The sequence below is a fragment of the Diceros bicornis genome, chromosome 2 (genome assembly GCF_020826845.1).
Source record: "Diceros bicornis minor isolate mBicDic1 chromosome 2, mDicBic1.mat.cur, whole genome shotgun sequence".
Taxonomy (NCBI): domain Eukaryota; kingdom Metazoa; phylum Chordata; class Mammalia; order Perissodactyla; family Rhinocerotidae; genus Diceros; species Diceros bicornis.
Genome location: NC_080741.1, coordinates 15,554,464 through 15,576,904, shown reverse-complemented (window position 1 = coordinate 15,576,904; position 22,441 = coordinate 15,554,464). Strand labels below are relative to the sequence as shown.

At 40.3% G+C, this 22,441-nt stretch overlaps 1 long non-coding RNA gene across 1 annotated transcript in view; it reads right to left on the bottom strand.

Annotated features, from left to right (window-relative positions):
* Positions 1 to 7,390: 7,390 nt before the first annotated feature.
* LOC131412659 (uncharacterized) overlaps positions 7,391 to 22,441 on the bottom strand; it is a 120,060-nt gene continuing 105,009 nt past the window's right edge. The window contains exon 4 of the long non-coding RNA XR_009221822.1: positions 7,391 to 7,530. This is a non-coding gene — a long non-coding RNA (uncharacterized LOC131412659). The remainder of the gene's footprint in view (positions 7,531 to 22,441) is intronic.

Below are 22,441 nucleotides of genomic sequence, written 5' to 3'. Positions count from 1 at the left end.
CCCTGAGAGTAACCCTACTTCTAAACTCCAGGCAGAGAAGAACTTAGTAGTCTGTCCATTGCTTCTGTCCCTGGTGGATCCTTGTCCACTGCTGCCCTGATGCTTTCGCTGGTGCAGATGCCACACAGGCCAGGACAGTGCCCTCTCCATGTCATATGTACATAGTTAACCTTTATTTTCAGAGCAAAGCTGTTATGCTGGGACGGCTGGATCCAGAGGGGCTGCTAGAACCACTTCTTTCTCTTAAACCTGTAGGCTCACGTGTGGCCTGGGCACTAGTCAAGATGCCCCTTCCTCAGAGTAAGTTCCTTTCTAGGGATCTTGGTATCTTTTGCTGTCCACAGACTCTGACTGGAATCACCATCATCCATCCCCACGGTCTTCCTTAACTGTGAACCTTACTTCCTAGGAAGGGTTCCAGGCTCCTTACACAGATTAACCTAGTCCTTCTTCAGAGCTCTGGATGTCAAGGGGTGAGATAGATTTTGCTAAACCACGTGGAGGAAGAAAAATCTTACATTTCTTCTCCTAAAGTAAGAGGTGACGGCATCCTAAGTGACTCTTATCAGAACAAAGAGAATCTGTTCTAAGGTAGTTTGCTCCTCTTTAAAACCTGAGATTAGCCGATACAATTGTTCCTGCAGCACATTAAAATTGACAGCAAATTCTTTGACATTCCTCTGATCACTAGGGGATGTATGTGCACTCCTCTTCAATCTGGGCTCACCTGTGTCTGCTTTGACCCAGAGAGTACAGCAGAAGTGAGGCAATGCCAGTTCCAGGACCAACTTTGAAGAGAACTGTCAGTTTCTGCTTCCCTACTTTGTGCCCTGAGCCACCATGGAAGAAGCTCAACTACGCCAATGCCACCATGTTGTGAGGAAGCCCAGGCTAGTCATGTGGAAATAGAGAAACTGACCCACAGCCAGTTCCCAGTTGCTTCATCCCCCTGCCATTTGAGTCTTCCCAGCTGAGGCCCTAGAAATTATGGAGCAGAGCTAAGCTATCTCCTGTCCAAATTTCTTACCCACAGAATTATTGGATGAAACAATAAAGAACTGTTGTCTTAAGCCACTGCATTTCCAGTAGTTTCTTATGCACAATAGATGCTGATAGAACTTTACAGTGATACTGAATTTTGCTTTTATCAGAATTTAACACTTATCAGAGGGAAGCTAAAATCTGGCTTAAAAAGAAATTTCCTTCAACTAAGGTCTGCAGTTCAGTTAATAGTGTTTACCAATGTGAATTTCCTAGTTTTGATAATTGCGTGATGGTTATATAAATTGTTAACATTAGGCTAGATGAAGGATATAATTGAACTCGCTGAACTATTTTTTGCAACTTCTCTGTAAGTCTAAAATTATTTCAGAATAAAAAACAAACAAATAAGTCTTTTTCTCTATGCCTTGTTCTCTTTTGTCTCCGAGATTGTATCTGCAGAATGTAATCTTTCTCATGGAAAATTGTCATAGGCAGTTGTGTGCAGCTCTGTTGGGCCAAACATCCTGTTTAAATCTCCCAGAAGTCTTGCAGCGGCATTTCCTTCATATAGGAAATGCAGATCCTAAATTTCTACCTGGGCTGTGTCCATCTCAGAACTCTGCACCCAGAGCTTGGAGAAAACTTCTGAGACTTCTCTGCAAGGCTCTTAGTGGCCCTATCTGAAGGGACAGTAAACTGAATTGAGGAAAAGCTAAAGCAATTGGGGGTCACTTGCCTTGTAAAAGAGATGAGATCCAGAACAACCACTCCCCTCAGGCCATTACAATTGCAGAATGTCTTGTGACTCTTGTAACTCTTCCTTCTTTGCTCAGAACCTCACTTTGCTGCATTAGTCCTCATCTTAAGAAAACTACTAACCCTAAGACTCACCCTGTTTTAATATTCCACCCTAAGAACTTCCAAGCCCAACCCATAAGCAATAAAAGCCGTGCACCCAATTTTCCTAAGGAGATACTATTTCAGAATTGCCTGTGTGGTATCATTCTCCATTGCTGCAGTAAGTCAATAAGACTTAGTTTGCTTATCTCTTTCCAGATTTTTTCCTCCTCAAAGGAAAAGTGAGGGAGATGGGAATTGAAGCTTCACTGTATAGGGAGATTTTTAGGTGGGTTGCAGGAAGGATTTTTCTCATAAAAAGAAAGGATTAAAATTTGAGGCAGGAAAAAAGGCTGGATGTCATTCACCCATTTCATTTTTCATCCAAATGTGCCAAGTGCTGAGGATTCAGGGGATAAAAAGATATCTCTCTTTGTGATGCAGGAGACAGATGTGTAAATAGTCAGCGATAAACATTGATGGCCACGAGGAGAGAAGAAAGCACAGAGGCCTTGGGGGCAGTGGAGTTGGGGAGCCTCACTGCAGAGCACCATGCCAGTGCCAGCTCTCTTGCCCTCACTCAGCTTGCTGCAGCCACCCTGGCCTCTGCTGATCTTCCAACATGCCAAGTTCGGGCTCCACCTCAGGGCCTTTGTGCTGGCTATTTTCTCTTGGTCTAGAACATTCTACTCCCAGGTATTCATGCTGTTCACTCCCTCACTTGCTTCAAGTTTCTGCTCAAATGTCACCCTGGCTAAAATTTCAACTTCCTCAATGCCCCATCCCTTTCTCTTCAAACTTTGTCTTTTCCTTAGCAGATGTTTTACGTGGCTTATTTATCGATATTTTACCCTAGTAGTATATAGTCTTAACGAGGGCATGAAACTTGTCTATTTTGTTCACTGTTGCATCCCCAGAGCCTAGAACAGGGCCTGGTTCTACTAGGTGCCCAATTAACATTTGTTGAATGAGTGAATGAATGAATGAGACAGGAGGCCTTTCCTGACCGCCGTGTCTCTTCCCATCACCCTTACTCTATTTGATTTTTCTTCATAACACTTGTCACCAATTGACAAACTCCATACTTATCTATTTTTTTGTTCACTGTCTCCACTCTCCATCAGGACATGGGTTTTGTTTTATTCACTGCTGTACAACCCCTGTGCCCAGAATAATGTCTGGAACTAGGTTAATGTTCAATCAAATTTTTTGAAGAATGAATTAATAAGTAAATGGATAAGTGAACAAATAAATAGACAGAGGGCATTTGGTGGCGATTTCCACCCATTTGGGGACATCTCTGGTTCTAGAGTCATGAAGCTCAAAGACCAAGCTCCACAGGACTGGCCCTCTCTTTAAGGAAAAGCCAAGTGAGTAGGATCCAACAGAAGAAGGAACCAGGAGCAACTTGGAGGCAAAGCCTCTGCCTAGCTCACCCAGGGGCTCACTCATGGCCCTGCCAGACCCTGAAGGGGGCCTGGATGCAGGGAGATGGGGAGGGGGGACACCTCCTTTCTTACTGGATGGAAAGCTGCTTCACCTGCAGACGATTCAGAGACTAGGATTTCTTCTCCTAAATATATGAAGCTTCCATTTCTCTGTTCTGCCAATGCCTTTGCTCTTGCCCTGTCCCCATCCTAGATGTGAGACGGTGCAAAAGAGAAGAAAAGGAGAAGCCATTGTTCACAGCACCCCTGGCCGAATCTGAATATTAGAACTAACTGTACTGGGTGGAATTTGCATAATTTCCTCCCTAGATCCTCATTCCCTCTTCCTCCCTTTAATTCTGGCCTTTAGAGGCTTTGCAGGATTTTTAATTACAATCAAAAAAGGGCATGTACAGTAGTTAAGTAAAATAAAGTAACAATACTTAAAATTACAATCGAGCCCCAAACGATCGACAATTTATTCTCTGCCTTAAAATAAAATAGCTTTCATCTTTTCCCTCTTACAACAGCCTCCTCCGCCTAGATAATGCATTTCGTTAGATTTATTTGCTCAGCCCCGAAAACTTGACACTAAGGGGATTATTTAGTTTTAGATTTGCTGTAGTCCATAGTAATAGCCAACAGGGAAAGGAATGAAGCAGCAATATTAGCAGGGCGATGCGAGGGGAGGGGGTCTGGGAAGGGGGCTGTGCAGTCTGCAGCTAAGCAAAACTGCTTGCATAAACACCATTAAGAAGATTTAGACATCGCTTTCCTTATCATCAGCACTCCTGGAAGAAATAAAAAAAAAAAGAAAAAAAAGAAAAAAGGGAAAAGGGACAGGCCTTGACTTGCTGTGTATGCGTTTCCATTAAAGCTTCAATAAGAAATAAAACCAGCTGAGAGTCGAAATGCAATGATGCTACAGACCTATCCACTCTGCCTCATCATGGTCCAAAAGAGACATTTGTTCCACATGTTACCGGAAGGAGCAGCTGGATAGAGAACAAAACACCCTGTGTCGCCCGTCTGTGGCTGAGCACTGAAGCCCAAGGCTGTTGCCTGGCTTGGCGCCGCGCTCCCGTTCATCACCCCCCCGTCTCTTTCCCACACCCCGCTCCACACACACGTATCCCTGGGTAAAATAGTCCTGATTTTCCATGCTCTCCCAAACCACTAATTTTCTGGGTACTGAGAATAAGAACTGGTAGGATACAGGAAGAAAGTGTAATGACCAGAAAGACGGGCTAGCCCTGTGTGTGGCCGCAGGATTGAAAGGATTGTATGAGAGAAAGAGAGAGGAGCGGGGGCCAAAGAGGAGGGAGAGGCAGGGAGGAGCCTGTGGTCAAATCTCCGGAGGGAAAGTGGGACAACCTCTCGGCAGCTGGCAGTGGTTTTAAAGAAGTGCTGGAATCCAGAGGAGTGTCTGTCTGTCTGTCTGAGAAGTTCTGTGTGCACCTAGGGCAGTGGAAAAGTTGCAACTAGGCATTGCATGGCTCATAGAGTGCCAAGAACAGATAATAACTCTACTGTGGGAGCCCAAAAATTACATTTGGGGTTTTAAACATTGTTCCACTTTCTAGATGCATCCTTAGCAAGGCATCCCTAAATGGTCAAAGAGTACACACACACGTGCGCACGCACACACACACATTGGTGTGAAGTATTTCTAATAATTACAGGGTTTGTACAGATAAACGAAACTAATTGGTACTAAGTGTTATTAGCAAAACACACATCAACGTGAGAAAACATATTTTTCATTATCAAACTTGTCCGTAAAATATTGGCATCCCTGGGCCTTCACACTTTTTTTTCCTCTCCTTCCACTCACTCACTGGGTCTTCTATTCTGTGGATTCACTCTCCTGGGGGCCAGACATCTCAGCGGCCACTGAGGAGTGTACCCACAAAACTTCTCTGTTTTTTTAAGAGGCTATGAAGAGAATGGGTCCTATATCCCACAGCAAATTAAAGGCAGCTGGTCACACTCCTTGCACACCAAGACTGAGTCAGCAGCCATCACAGACAAATCAGATAGAAGGAAGAATTCCATGGGCCTCACTTGGTTAGCCAATGGAACAATAATAATAATATAAACATCACTGCAATTTATTGAGTTATTATTTGCCAGGTTCTATAATAAGCACCATCATATTCTCTCTCATTTGCTTACAGATACAGAAGCTGATGCTTGGGTGAGTTAAATGAGTAGCCTCAGGCACTGAGTTAGAAAGTGACAGCACTTTCTGCCTGTTTTCTAAACTTGTGCCTAACAAGGATTGTACCACCCCAGCAAGATGAGGACTGGTGTCTTCAGGTCTGTTCCTTCTCAGATCCAACTAGATTGTCCATAGCAAATTCTTTTCAATGAATCTTTCTTAGGTTCACTAAACTCTTACAGGGATAAGAGGATGGAAATGGGAAATCTTAGATCTTAGACTCTCATAAGTGTGAACTATGGGAGGAGGAGAGAGAGCTGCCTGGACAGGACTGTGGTTGTGATTCAGTCCACAGGTCCACAGGCCACAGACCGGGGTTGACCAGCCTAAAGGTCACCCTCATGACCGTATTCAACAGGAGCCGGGTCCACAGGCCACAGACCGGGGTTGACCAGCCTAAAGGTCACCCTCATGACCGTATTCAACAGGAGCCGGGAAGATTTGCCTCGTTCATTTGGGCATGCTGAATGGGCAGACTCCTGTGTAGGCTTTCGGCCTTGGAGCACATCTATCAGCGGTCCAAGGTCTGGAGTGGGAAACGTGGTCAGTCACCTGAGGTTGCCATGGTCTTCAACCTCCATGCACCCCAGAATCCCACAGTCTCCCAGGACGCTTGGCTCCACACCCTGAGCTCACGGAGGGCAGTGAGCTCTGTTCAGCTCTGTATCCCAGCACCCAGCACTTCTGGCACAGAATGAGAGCTCAGGAAACATCTGATGAGTACCACTGTCCATTTCACTGCATCCATCCGAAAGGGCTGCCGGAAAGCTTTCTCTGTCCACTGCCACCAAGCAGGACTGACGTACCATTCCAGATAAGCAACTAGCTCTGCAGTTTTAAAATTTTTTTTAGTAAGAGAATTCTCCACTATCCTTAATCACACTTTACAGCATTTAATAACCCCCTTGTCAGGAAGTTCTTCCCATTAGCTAACTTCTCTCTCTCCTGTGCAACGCCAAACCTACTTCCACTGTCTGTCCCTGTAGAGATGGAGAATAATTAATGATACACCATTCCTTATGTAATATTTCTTTATCTGCTTGAAGGTTATTTACTGGTCTTATAAAAATTGTCTTTCTATTGCCCCAGTCCCAGGGTGCTAGTATAATGTGATGCTAGAGGAGTAAGGACTGACACAAACCTAACCTCCAGCTCTTTCCTGCCATGATTTTAATCGAATGTCGAATAAAAAGATGGGCAAGTAATGAGGGCCGAGGTCAATACTGCTCCGAGATGTCCCACCTTGCAGAGTTGTTTCCGTGCAGCTGTAGCTCATGCTGACATTCTGCAAAGCCTGCCCGCCCCCTGCCCCTGGGCCCCAGGCCCTTGCGTTTTGGAGGGCTGCTGCCATTATCTAGGATCTTTAAGTTCAACACAAGTATCTCAAATGCTTACACCCATAGCCAAATTTTTGAGTGCTTATGCAAAAATAGTTTTAGGCATTGCTCCAAGAGCTTTACATATACAATCTTTTCTGACCGTCACTACCACTTACAAGGCAGGTTTTATTATTATCCCCATTTTACAGAAAAGGAAATGAAAGATAAGGCTGGGGTAGTTAACTTCTCCCAAATTCTGCAGCTTACAATTGGTAGAGCCAGGATCTGAACCCCAACAGTCTGACTCTAGAGCCTGTGCTTATAACCCAACAGCATGATGCCACCAGGGCTTAGCACAGGGCCTGACACACAGTGGGCACCCAATATATGTCTGGTGAATTTCAATGAGACGGATGATATATTTTCTAGAGATCTGGTTATCCAAGGGGATCTTTCCCAGCAACTCTCAGCTTTCCTTTCTAAACATTATTCTGCCTGTCAGATGGCGAAAAGCAAAACTTCCAGAATTCAAGGGGAGCAGTAATGCAGGGAACATCGAATCTTTAAAGCCAAAAGATCTCTTATTGTGATGGAGAGGAATAATGAGTCTGAATTAAGAAAGAATACAGAATAGTTTTCAAGGAGAATAAACACAGTGTATTTAAGGTATAATTCACACGATGAGCAAATAAATTAATTAACAACCACTAAACCAAGCATCCAACATGAACTCATCTGGGACCTAGAAAAAAACAAAAACAATGGTCACTGACCTCAAACATTTTGTGATATAATTACAGTGACAAAATGAATACAGTAGAATCTCGGAAGAGGAAAGGACCGTAGGACCATCTAGCCTTCCTTGCATGGGCCTCAAGACCCTGCATGATTGCAGCACTGCCAACTCTCCCCCTCACTCACTTGCTCCAACCCCAATGGCCATCCTCCTGTTCATTGAATGTGACGAGTAGCTTCCACCTGAGACCTTTTCTCTAGCTGCTTCTTCTGTCTGGAAGGCTCTGTCCTATGTTCTTAATATGTTGTTCCTTCATGTCACTCGGGTGTCAGCTCCAATATCTCCTCCTCAGTGAAGCCTTCCCTGAACTCTGAGGCTGAAGTAGACTTCTACACACACACATACACATACACACGTCAGCTTTATCTATCTCCCGTTGAAATTACCAGATCTTCTTTGTTTACATGTTCATCATCTGTCTCCTCCACTGAATGTATACCCCTGGACGTATGTTGACTGTGTCCCCAGAACCTAGGTTAGTGCCTGGTACTATTATTGAGTGACCTGATTGCTTTTTAATCAGACTTTTTTGGGGGTATAATTTACATACAAAGAAATTCACTCGTTTTAAGTGTATAGTTTGGTGAGTTTTGACAGATGTGTATAGTCATGTAACCATTACCACAATCATGATATGGAACATTTCCATCATCCCAAACTTCCCTCATACCCTTTTACAGATAATTCCACTCCTCACCCTGGCCCCTTGCTATCATGGGTCATATACTGCATGTGTGCATATAAAATTCTGAACACTGTTTTGAAATATTTTAGTAGCTCTCTTCATTCAATCGATTTTATTGAGTAAATGCTCCCTAGTTGGTTTTTTGTTTTGTTTAAACAGATTTATTGAGATATAATTGACATACAATAAAACATGCATATTTAAAATGTACAATTTAGTAAGTTTTAACATACGTCTACACCCATGAAACCATCACCACAAGGAAGATAGTGAACATATCTATCACTTCTGAAAGATTCCTCATGTCCTTTTGTGATCTCTCCCCCCCATCCCCAGACAACTGTTATACTGCTTTCTGTAATATAGTTTGCATTTTCTATAGTTTGCAATACTATATAAATAGAATCATAAAGTATATGCTGTTTTTGGTCTGGCTTCTTTCACTCAGCATAACTGTTTTGAGATTCATTCATGTTTTTGGTGTTTTAAGAGTTCATTCCTTTTTATTGCTGAGTGATTCCATTATATGGACATACCACAATTTGTTTATCCATTCACCCATTGATGGACATTTGAGTTGTGTCTAGTTTTTGGCTATTGCAGACATGGCAGCTATGAAAATTCATGTACAAGTCTTTGAATGGACATATGCTTTCATGCTGAGTGAAAGAAGCCAGAAAAAAAGACAATCACACTGTATGACTGCATTATATACAATTCTGGAAAATGCAGAAAGCAAATCAATGGTTATCTGAGGATGGAGGTGGAGAGGGGTGGGAGGGAGAGATCATGCTTTATTATGAGGAAATTTTTAGGGGTGATAGATATGTTTATTATCCTGATTGTGGCGATGATTTCACAGGTACGTATGTATGTCAAAACATTAAATTTGTAACTTTAATCATACGCAGTTTATTTAATGTCAACTATATCTCAGTAAAGCTTTTAAAATATTGGTTACTCAGAATTAATTAAAAAAAACAACTGTGGTGCATCCATCCAATGGAATTCTACTTGGCAATAACAAGGAACGAACTACTGATACACACAACGACGTGGATGAATCTCAAAAGCATTATGCCAAATGAAAGCAGCAAAACACAAAAGACTACCAGATACATGATTTCATTTACATGGAATGTTAGAAAAGGCAGAACCATAATGGCAAACATCTGCTTCCAACCGAGAGGGAGCCATAGGCTCCAGACCTACCCTCCTGCCTAAAGCAATAATAAAAGAAAACACAGAGATAAAATATATGAAATGACAGTTTCATAACTTATAAACAAACCCTTTTGCACAATATATTTGAATCTTTACCAAAACAAATCTAGTCCCTTAAAAAAGTCAATGGTTTTCTAGCCACTCAGAACAAAAGCCAAAGTCTTTAAAAAATCTTGCAAGGCCATAGAAAATCTGTCATTCCTCCTGCCCCATCACATACACATTTACTGCATTCACTTCACGCCAGCAACACTGACTTTGGTGTTTTTCTCGAATACTCCAAGCCCACTGTTGCTCTGGTTTCTACATTCTGTCTGGCTGGGATGCCAGTACCACTGATGGATTCATGCCTCATGCCCTCGAATCCTTCACGTCTCTGCTCTAACCTCACCTTCCAGTGAGGTCCTCACTCACCATTCTACTCGAAATTACAACACCCTGGCCCTTAGCTCTTCTGCTTTACCTCCCCTGTGCAGTTATTCTTCATGGCACTTGTTATGATCTGATGCCCTGCACTTTACCCGTTCATTTCTCAGTTGGTCTCTGTGTCCCTCTCCTGGAGTGTAAGCTCTCTGAAGACAGAGCCCATTTTCTTCCTATTTTCCTTACTGCTCTATCCTCAGCACCCAGAACAGTGCCTGGCGTATAATAGACACCTAATAAATATGTACTGAATAAGTGACTGAAACAAGCTAGGATAAAGGAGCATGTGAGCAATACTTACGTCACGGTATTGTGGAGAGGATTAAATAAGATAAACGATTGGTAGTGCCCAGCAGGACAGCAAACTGTATTCTTAGTCTGCTTCTTGTCTTACATGTGGTAAATAATAGTAGCAAGCATCATAATAATAATGGCTAACATGCATTAAACACTGTGTCAGGCATTATTTTAAGTGTTTTCTATGTATTAACTCATTTAATTATCACAACAATATTATGAGATAAGTAGGATGATTGCACTCATTTTACAGATGAGAAAACTGAGGCACAGAGAGTTAAGTGAATTTCCCAAGGTTCTAGAGCACAGCTGTGGTTTGAATCCAGGCAGACTGGTTCCAGAGCCTATGCTTATGGCCACCACACACTACTGTCTCTTGAAATCCTAGAACTGGACATTTTTCCTTCATTGAAGGCTTTCTTTGTCTTTTCTATTAGAAAATATTGCAATTTAAGCAGCCAATATTCTCAAAGCTGGGTGTTTATACAAACTCTGAATTTATTGTCCATTGATAACAGAAGCCTGAGACAGTATCTCCATCATTAGTAGCATGGCTCAGAGAATTGTTCTGATAGTAGTATGGGTCAGACTGATCACTGTGATTCCTGTCCACAGCGACTGGTAAAGGCCCAGAGGTGCCTCCAAACAAGCCCCCGCAGATCAGGTGAATATGTCAAAGACACAGTGACTTTGCTGCTGCCGTAAGGATTTCCAGGGTCCTGAGGATCCACACTCTCCAGTCAGCTTCCTGGGTCTGCAAGCTGCTTTTTTCCCAATAGTGCCAAGGACTGACTTTTTTAATAGCCAGGAAGGCTTAGATACACAAATACACTGACAAGCAGCTCCTTTGGTCTCGGCTGAAATACTGCTTCACCCAAGGTCAAGATTAATTTATGCTCCTGAACTGGCCTCAAGTTAAGAGACATGTAGACAGCTTTATTGGCCTGATTTTCATTCCTTTATAAAGTCAACCACACAGACCCTCTACAGTGGACTTATTCTGACTGTAAGGGGAAGCCAGCATTTGATTAGGGGTTTTGTGCAGAATATGAAATGGGATTTATAGGCATCATATTTAAGTTTACTGAGTATTTGCAACACAAGAGCCTACATGTAGCAAAGTTAAATGTGAATGGAAAGTAAAAACAGGGTGAAAATATAATTTGAATAGTGGAGGATAAGGAATCTGGGACTGACCTTAACTGACTGAAACATCTCCTCGTTATGGTCTAGACTGGCAGATCTATCCATGCACACGATAAATCGTTTCTTGATGACCTGGTCCCTTAGATGGTCTCCTTCAGACAAGACCTCACACTTGGGATACACTTTACCATCCCTCTCACATCCCCCACCATAGGGTCATTTTCAAGAATTCTAAATCCAGAATATTTTTTACTTTGATGTAAATTCATGTTTTCTAGAACTATCCCAGCAAGAGCAAGACCATCACATAAGACATGCTCTTAAACTTGTCCAAGAAGCAGCAAAACTCAGAAGATCCAAAAGAACTGTTTTAAAGCTTCTAAATCTTTCCTGCTTACCATGTGACAAACACTTGGATTCAGTTCTAACAAAAAGGGTTTTGTCTGAGATAAAAATGAGACCTGGAGATATGGATGTGCAGCCTGTCACGGTGGGCTTGGGTGCGAGGTGGGATAGAACAGAACTGTGGAATTGTGTGGGACTTCTTGAGAACCTGGAAGCAAGTCGTGATGGGATAAAGAAACTCCAGAATGGAAACAGACATGAGGCCAGATCCTTAGGTAAACCCAGGCTGTGGACCCAAGATCTACCTTAGGAAACTCTGCATGTGGAAATTATTAGGGCTGTTCCTTTGGGGAATATTATAGGATTGTATTTCCTTAGCCACTTGAAGTTAGCCGTGGCCATGGGATGTGCTTTGCTAAGCGAGATGTAAGAGAAACTTAAGAATCAGTGTGTGCTTCTGCTTTGCCATCTGGCACGGTGAACAGCAATACTTAGGACGTGGCTGCTCCATAAGCCTGGGTCCCTGCCAATCTACAGTGGATGGGTAAAGGAGAAAAACTCCCTGTTGTTTGAAGTCACTGAGATTTGGGGGGATGTTTGTTACTGTGTATACCCTAATCTACCCTGACTGAAACATCAGGAGAGCCACATGTGAAATATTTAACCCTAATATATATTTGGAATTAAAATAGGCCTTGGGAATGAGATATTCAGGACTTCATTCTGTTAGGAAAGGTATTTCTGGCTCACTCTTCTGTATGAAGTCAGTTGAAATAACACCGGGGATAAAAAAAAAAAAGTAAAACCTTCTAAATTAGATGAAACTTGGAAAGAGACACAATTCTGAAGCAAAGACATAAAACGTGGCTGCCAAATGTCTTAAAAATTGTACCCAGGTAAAGGAAAATAAACACATACTTCTGCAGAACCCAGGCAGTACTCAAGGCTCCTTAAAAGATGTGGTCCCTCCCACAGAACCAAAATCCACTTCCTTCCTTGGAAAAACAAGCTCCGGTGTGCAGGCAGTCTGCAGTGGCATCGTTGGACCCTGTCTGATGCATGGGGTGAGGGGCAGCAAGAACTGAAGGAGGAAACACAAACACACCGCATCTGCGGGGAGTATGCTGCAAGATAGCCGGTGATGCTGAGATTGTGGTGGCTGATCTTGGTCAGCTGAAGAGAAATTTTAGGTCAGTGATTCTCCAGCTATGATCCCTGGACCAGCATCACCAGCATCCCCTGGGAACTTGTTAGAAATGAAAATCCTTGAGTCCCACCACAGACCTACCGAATCAGAAGGGTGAAACCTTAATGGTCTGTGCTTTAATAAGCCCACCAGAGTTCTGATGTGACTCAAATGTGAGAACCACTGCTGTCACTCATCACTCATGAGGCTCTTCCAGGTCAGAATTTCACTTGAACCAGGAAGACCTATCCCCAGACAACAGGATGAAATCCACATTGCCACTGCCCCAGCTCACTCTCCTGACCCTCCTTCACACTTTTCTTCAGTAAATATCAGGTCCCGAATTCAAAATGTCTCCATACAAAAAACATAAAAATGTAATATTCACCAAAAAATTATACCAGAAGCAAATGAAAATCAGATACAGATGTTTTTTCACGAATGTAAAATACAAACAGGAAAACAAAACAACAATGACGAAAGCTATGGTTTCCCAAAAATAAGAGTTCATTAAAAGATCTAGAGAGGTATGTGATGCCACCCTCTAAGAGAATGAAATATTTGGTTTTTTTGACATGGCTGGAAAGACTACGGTCTTCTCCGAGAATCACCATACTATGCATAGGGCTACAACACACATCGTGCTGAGCAATAGACTAGAACCATTCAGAGAGATGCTGGTAGACAGGCTTAAGACAATGCACTTACTCCCTCCAGCCCTACAGCCATGCCTGCAAGTGTCAGGTAGATGATCCTGAAGTTCCCTGCCCTGGTGCGTGGCAGTGGAAGAGTTCAGAGAATAACTAAATGTGTTGACTACTGAGCCCACCAGGATGAATAATGATGTCACCAAATATGAGCTAGAATGACACAACCCAAGCCAGTGACCGGTCAGGAATCTCGGCTGTTTCTCAGAGGATCAGCAGAGCTAGAGCTGACCTGAGGGCCAAGTAAACAAACGGGCAGCGCTGGTCCTTTACTGTGCCAGCAGAACAGACCACAGGGAACACTACCCAGGAGCACTTGGGCAACATGATGCATTGAGGACCAAAGGATGGCAGAAGAGTAAGAGGCACTCTCCCTGCCCCTCCCTCATCACATAGCCAAGGACCTAGATCACCTCTGGGAAGAAGGGAGGAGTAGAAGGAGGCAGAAGAATTTCCCAAGTGACTGAGCTTAAATCTAGAGTCATCTGATTAATTACCTGAAAGAGACCGAATTATATCTAATTGATAAAGCAAAGTTTGACTCGTTATCATTGGGAATGGGGATCTGAAGACACAATGAAATCAGCTATGGGCAATACATAAAGCTGCATTCTCTGTGCACATACATTAAAGCAAAGTAAATAGAGACACTGCCACACAAATGCCACAGAACAGCTACAAGAAAAACCAAACAGAGAGATTATTAAAAGCAGAAAACATAATGTAAAGTTAGACAAAAGAAACAAGACCAAATGTATCTATTACATCAATAAACATAAGTAGGAAAAAGTCATCTAATAGGAAAAATAAGATATGAGCAAAACAAAAGCCTTTTGAATAAAAAGGTACATCGAAAGCAGTTATGAACTCTCTGCTTAACTTAAGCAGAACTGAAGCCTTCTGCTGATAAAAATGATAAACTCCTGAAAAAAATTTTAACAAATATTTAAAACACTATTTGAAGATACTGGAAAGTAACAAAAAGTAGATACAAACTGAAGGAAATATGACCCTGAAAGAAGGAAACTGAACTGGCTGAGATCTACATTTATTCAGTGCCCTCCCCCCAGTGACAACTCCCCAGTTCACACGGTGAAGGGATCAGGGACAGAGCTCATGAACACAGCAAAAAGGAGTCTACTAAGCTGAGGAATCAGAACTGTGATCCAGAATGACTGAAAATTCGGGTGGGAAATCCCAGAAAAGTGGGAGCCACAGAAGACTGAACCCAAATCTTTATACAAACTCTCCTCACACTTTTGCACAACTCTTGAAATGCACCTCCACAGGGCAAGCCAGCAAGGAGCTCAGCAAAAAGTGACAGCTGGATGACCAAGAGAACTGAACAGAGGGTTCAGCAGCCACTGGGCACTGGGGAGACAGAGTCGGTAGAACTCCCGTCAGGTTAAGTATCTTGGGATTTCCACTGAAACTCAAGGCAGTTCACACCTTAAGAATAGAGACCTCATTCTAAAAATATGACTGTGAAATAATAGTAAATATATATATTGGTCTCTGCCCCCAGTTCCTGACACAGAGTTCCTAAATCCCTTGGAATTTCCTGGGTGATAGGAGTATCTTTTGTTCTAATGAGGTGACTCTTGGTGGCCTCCTGAAGAACTTCAGGATGGGGGCTGGTCACCAGAAAAACAAAGCCATGATTAGAAGTTTGGAATTTTCAGCTCTGCTCCTATCATCTGGAAGGGGAAAGGGGCTGGAGATTGAGTTTATGATCGATTATGCTTACGTGATGAAGCCTCCATAAAAATCTCAAAACTACAGGGTTCAGGGAGCTTCTGGGCTGCTGAAGGCATGAAGGTTCCAGCAGGGTACCCGGTGCACCTGGTGAGGGCATGATCACCGTTGGAAAGGGATGACACGAAGAAGCGTGCACTGGCCCTTAAACTCCTGCATCCCAAAAGACGAGGCACAGCACTTCTACTTACATTTCATTGTGCAAAGCAAATCACATTTCCATACTTAACTTGTATGGCTATGGAGAGAGGCAATTCTACCATAAGCCCACAAAGAGCACATTTTAAACAATCCTAATGCTATACGCAGCATTCAACTCCAGAAGTTAGCAAAAGGGTAGCAACAATAACAGCAAAAATTAAGCAAGGCAGACTGATGTGATTAATTAAAAACAAAACAGAAACAATAATAGAAATAAAGACACATGTCTGTTTTAGACTTCAAGTCTCTCCCAAATCTAATTTCTCCTTCTTTCCTAGCAGCAGAGTTGAGCTGGGTTCATGTGGGCCCTGTGAAAACCACAATCTGCACTCTCTCCTGTACTTCTGTGGGACACATGCTTAAGCTCTCCCTAATGGATGTGAACAGAAATGATGGGTGCCTCTTCCGTGTCACTTATTTTAAAGGAAATGTCTTGTATTGGGTTTCCTCCCTTCTCCCTTCCCCATTCTGGAATGCAGACTTGGCAGTGGTCCCGCTTTGGCCATATAGGTGGAGAAAGTTGCCTCGGGGTACGCGGAACTGCAAGGGGAGAAACTGGGTTCTTGGATGACTTCGTGGTGGTGGAAGTCAGAGTAGGGGACCACTCTGGACCAGCTGGACTGCTGTGTGAAAGAGAACTCCACTTCTATCTGGTTTAGGCCATTGAATTTTGGGGTCTTTTTGTTATATTTGCTTAGCTTTTACCCTAATTAAATGATACCTAAAAGCCAGTCTTTTAAAAAGAGCTATTAAATAGATGAAGCTAGGCAATGTAGTCAGGTGAACAGGAGCCAGCACAAAATTACAAATGAGTATGAGGAAGTAACTTCAAATAATGAAGGAACCCAACAACATATAGCATGTGCTTTCTCTGACACTATGCAAATAAATGAGACACCTGAATGAAATGATGGCTTTTCTATGAAAATATACTTTTCCAAAATCTACCTCAAAGAAAGTGTATAACTGAAATGGTTTCAGAGGTGAATGCAATCAAATAATCAAGACAAAATTCCAATACTATGCAAACTGTCCTAAGCCATAAAGAGAGAAATAACTCTTTCAAATTCTGTCTGTAAAATGTGAATATTTTTGACAATAGAACTTGACCAAGATGGCACAAAAATAGAAAACTACATATCAGTTTACTCAGAATATCACTGTAAAAATAATAAATAAAATATTATTTGCCTACTTGCAAATATAATTCAGCAGCAAAATAAAAGTAGAATGTACCACAACATGAGAAATTTTGCTACTAGGAAACATTTTAAAAGATTTATCTATAGTAGTAGACAAAAGGAGAACATTTGAGATGACCAAAATATTTTTTAAACAAAACATATGTTCCTGATTTGAAATGTCTTACTATAATAAAATTAATAGAAACTTTCTTATTATAATTTTATATACACAACAGTATGGTTCATTTTATATATATAGTGTTATGGTTAATTTCACTGGAAGCATTTCCATTAGAGTAGGAAACAAGAAAAGGATGCCTCTCAAGACTTTTATTTAGCATTGCTCTGGAAATTCAGGCTAATGCAATTCAGCAAGAGAAGGGATGAGTGGTATAAGATTTAGAAAAAAGGAGGCAAAATAATTATTTTTAGCATACGATATGCTTTTTAACCTGGAAAATTCAAGAGGATCAACTGAAAAATATTTTAAAGAAAAGAGAGAATTCAGTAAAGTGTCTAGTTACATATTAAAGACAAAAAATAGCTTTTCAGTGGACAAGCAAGCTCTAAACATTGATGAAAAATATGTTATTTAAAATAGCAACAAGAAATATTAATTACTAAATAAAAACTTTGGGAAATATGCCATACTTATATGAAGAAAACTTTTTTTTTTGACAGAAGTGACAGCCTGATACTTTTTTGTGTGATATTTCTTTTTTTATGGGTTTATAACATTATATAAATTTCAGATGTACATCATTATATTTTGATTTCTGTATAGATTACATCATGTTCTCCACCCAAAGACTAATTACCATCCATCACCACACACATGTGCCTAATCACCCCTTTTACCCTCCTCCCTCCCCACTTCCCCTCTGGTAACCAGCAATCCAATCTCTGTCTCTATGTGATTGTTTGTTGTTGTTCTTGTCTTCTGCTTATGAGAGAGATCATACGGTATTTGACTTTCTCCCTCTGACTTATTTCGGTTTGCATAATACCCTCAAGGTCCATCCATGTTGTCACAAATGGCTGGATTTCATCCTTTCTTATGGCTGAGTAGTATTCCATTGTGTATATATACCACATCTTCTTTATCCATTTGTCCCTTGATGGGCACCTAGGTTGCTTCCAAGTCTTGGCTATTGTGAATAACGCTGCAATGAACACAGGGGTGCATGTATCTTTACACATTGGTGTTTTCACATTCTTTGAATAACTACCCAGCTGTGGAATAGCTGGATCATATGGTAGTTCCAGTCTTAATTTTTTGAGGAATCTCCATATTGTTTTCCACAGTCACTGTACCAGTTTGCACTCCCACAAGCAGTGTATGCGAGTTCTCTTCTCTCCACATCCTCTCCAACACTTGTTGTTTCCTGCCTTGTTAATTATAGCCATTCTGACGGGCGTGAGGTGATATCTCATTGTAGTTTTGATTTGCATTTCTCTGATAGTTAATGATGTTGAACATCTTTTCATGTGCCTGTTGGCCATCTGTAGATCTTTGGAGAAATGTCTTTTCAGGTCTTTTGCCCATTTTTCAATTGGGTTGTTAGTGTTTTTGTTGTTGAGATGTATGAGTTCTTTGTATATTTTGGAGATTAACTGCTTATCAGATATATGGTTTGCAAATGTCTTCTCTCAATTGTTAGGTTGTCTTTTAGTTTTGTTGATGGTTTCCTGTGCTGTGCAGAAGCTTTTTAGTTTGATGTAGTCCCATTTATTTATTTTTATATGAAGAAAACTTTTAAGTTTTGTTGAAAGACAAAGAAGAGCTGACTAAATGAGAAGATCTACTGTGTTCTTGCTTAGAAGGACTTGATCTTATAAAAATATTAATTCCTTCTAAATTAATCTATAATTTCAATAAAAACTCAATAAAAAAGAAAAAAGATTTTTCTTTTAGACAAATTTCAGATGAAAAATTAATATTTGAGAATAGCCAGAACAAATCTGTAAAAGAAGAATTACTACCAAATAGTAAAATATATGATAAACTTAACAGTAATGAAAACAGTTGGTACTGGCACATGGATAAGTAGACCATTGGAAAAGAGAGTTCAGAAATAGATCCGAGCCCATATTGGAATTTAATTTATGAAACGTGGCATAACAATTCAGTGGAAGAATGAAGGATTAGTAAGTAAATAATGTTGTGGCAACTGGCTAGCCATTTGGAACAAAATAAACCTCCATCACTGCCTTATGTATTACATCAAAAATAAATTACTTGCATCAAAAATTTAAACATAAAAAATAGTAAACAACAGGAGGAAATTTATTTGTAATACTTGTGCAACCTCACTAATGATTATGAAAATATGCATTGAAATGAAACCAAGACATCATGTTTTGTCTATCAGATCAAAATTTAAAAATACACTGTATAGTTGCAAAATAGATATTTTCACATCTATTGATGAGATTGCAAATGAATGAAAGCTTTTTAGAGGGAAGTTTGGCAATTTCAACCCAGCAATACCATGTCTAAGAATTTGACTTTCAGGTGTACTTTCACATTGTGCAAATACGTATGTGCAAGAATGTTTATTTCAGCATTGTTAGTAAAAGCAAAAAAAACACAAAGTGAAACAACTTAAATGTCTATTACTAGCATATTTATTAGCTATTTGGGTTTCTTCCTCTCTCAATTACCTATTTATAAAAGAGGATGGATCTTTTTTGTTCAGTCTACTGATTCAAAGGCTAATCTCTTCTGGAAATAACCTCACAGATACAACCAGAAATAATATTTTACCAGCTATCTGGACATCCTTTAGCTCTGTCAAGTTGGCACAAAAAATTAACCATCACAGATAATAACAGTACTTGCCTCACAGGATTGTTTTAAGGATTAAATGAATTAATATTTTCAAATTACTTAAAACAGTGCATGACACATAGTAAGCACTACATATAGTGCTGTATGTGTGTGTGTTTGTTTAATAAAAATATGTGTTTTAGAATAAGTTTGTGAAAAATCCTACGAGGATCTTGATTGTCGATTAATTTGGGAGAAGTATCATCTTTCCAATATTAGGTCATCCCATTCATGAACACGGTAAATGCTTTCGTTTACTAAGGTCTTCTTTTATACACCTCAATAAAGGTTTATAACTTTCTCCTTATGGGTCCTATGCATATTGATTAGGTCTATTTCTGGGTTTTCTATAGTTTTTGATGCTGGTATAAGTGGACACTGTGTAACAATATTCCCGTTCTTGAATTCACCAACCTTGCTGACCTCTTTATTGGTTCTGGTAGTTTCAGATGCTCCTGGATTTTCTATGTAGACAATCATTTCTCCTGTGAGTAATAAATTCTCTCTTTCTTTCTGATCCTTATGTCTTTTCTTGGTCAGTCTCCAGAAGAATATTGAAAAAGAGGGCATCTTTGTTTTGCTCCTTAAAGGAATGCTTCTAACATTTCATCATTAAACATGAAGTTTGCCATAGGTTTCTTTGGTAGATATATTAGTTTCCTGAGGCTACTGTAATAAATTACCACAAACTGGATGGCTTAAAACAACAGAAATTTATTCTCCCACAGTTCCAATTGCAAGAAATCTGAAATCAGTATCACTAGGCTAACATCAAGATGTTAGCAGGCACGTAATCCCTCCGAAGGATCTGGGGAGAACGTGTTTCTTGAATATTCCAGCTTCCGGTGACTGCAGGCATCACGTGGTTTATGGCCACATCGCTCTGATTTCTGCCTCCATCTTCAGCTTGTCTTCTCCTGTGTGTTTGTGTGTGTGTCTTCTCCTGTGTGTAATCTCCTTCTGATTTTCTCCTATAAGGGCACTTGAGATGGCATTTAGGGCCCATCTCGACAACCCAGGATAATCTCCCCATCATAAGATCCTTAATTTAATCACATCGGCAAAGACCCTTTTCTCAAAGAAGATAACATTTACAGGTTCCTAGAATTAGGACCTGATATCTTCAAGAGGCCATTTTTTGGCCTACCACGGTAGACATGCTTTAATAGGCTAAGAAGATACCCTCCTTCTCCTAATTTGCCAGAAAGATTTTTAATTTTTAAAATTTCATGAATGACTTGAATTTCATTGAATGCTTTGTCTACATCTGTTGAGATGATCATATGTTTTTTCCTCCTTTAATCTTATTATAATGAATTAAATTAGTACATTTTCTAATATTAAACTATTCTTTATTTCTTTCCTACTTGTGCACATTTTACGATTTTTATGTACAATACTAGATTTGGCTTGCTAATATTATATTTAAAATTATATTCATGTTTGAGGTGTGTGTGTTTCTTTTGACAGATTCAGTTTTTTATTTTTTCGTGAGGAAGACTAGCCCTGAGCTAACATCCGTGCCCATCTTCCTCTACTTTATATGGGACGCCCCCACAGCATGGCCTGACTAGCGACGCATTGGTGCGTGCCTGGGATCCAAACCTGCGAAGCCCCGGCTGCCGAAGCGGGGCATGTGCACTTAACTACTGCACACTGGGCCGGCCCCACAGATTCAGTTTTTTTTAATGATTTTTAGTTCTTCTTGAGTGAGTTTTGTTGTCATATTTTTCTAGGATTACCCATTTTATTTAAGTTTTCAAATTTATTGGTATGAAGTTCATAGTTTTAAAAGCCATAAGAGAACACTATGAAGTTCAAGTTGCTGTGGTTTTGGATCCATAGTTATTCCTAATATAGTTAATTGCTTTTTTCTCTCTCCTCTCCTAATTTATCAATATTACTACAGTTTTTTGTGTTTCTTTAGACTTTTTAAAGAATCTGCTTACAGTTTTATTGGTCTTGCCTATTTTTTTGTTTTTGGTTTGATTCTTTTTTGCCTTTATTTTTATTACTGCCTTCATTCTACTTTCTGTGGTTTTATAAAATTGTTCATTTTCTAACTCATTTAGTTGTATGCTTAGCTAATTTTTGTAAAGTCCTACTCGGCCTTCTGCTTTCCTTTCAAATTTTTATCAAATAAAAATGCACATTGTCAAAAAAATGGAATTTTTTCAGGGTCATTGTAAAAAAACAGCAAACATATCCATGTCTTCCTCCCTAAAGGCAACTCCTTTCAGCTCTTTTAGATGTTTATTTTGTTTTTTCACCTCCATTTCTCTAAATGATATGCTTCTATTGCTACTTTTGATTTTTTAATTTTAAACATTACCTATTATTTCCCTCTATGAAAATTAAGAATTTATTATTTTTTAATACACACCCTTTCCTGCTCCCCACACCCAATCCTCCATATGTAGTTCTATTGTAATTTGGTTAAATCATTAGTCAGTGTTTACATTATTATGATTACATACAGTTTCTTAATAAATGAACCAAGTATTTATTTTGCAGTAAACCAAGATAAACTTTTCTCGCAAAACTTTTTTATCTGTAATTTATGGTTGTCTTTTTATTGCTTGATTGTCTATGTACTTATCACTAATTCATACTCCCAACCAATTGTCTAAATCTACTCTCAATACATTCAGACACATCAGATACTAATTTCATCTTCTTGAGTAATAGTTCCTAGAGTCTTCCAACATCTCTCAATCTGAACAGCTTGCCCTGGTTGCCTGTTGTCCTCCTAGGAGCTCTCTATCATCACCCAGACTCTCTTTTGCCTCAATCCTGTATGAATCTTCTGTTTCCTGATTTCATGCGCCTCATTTTGGTGGGACACATCTTCCATTAACTTTCTGAGAAAAGGTG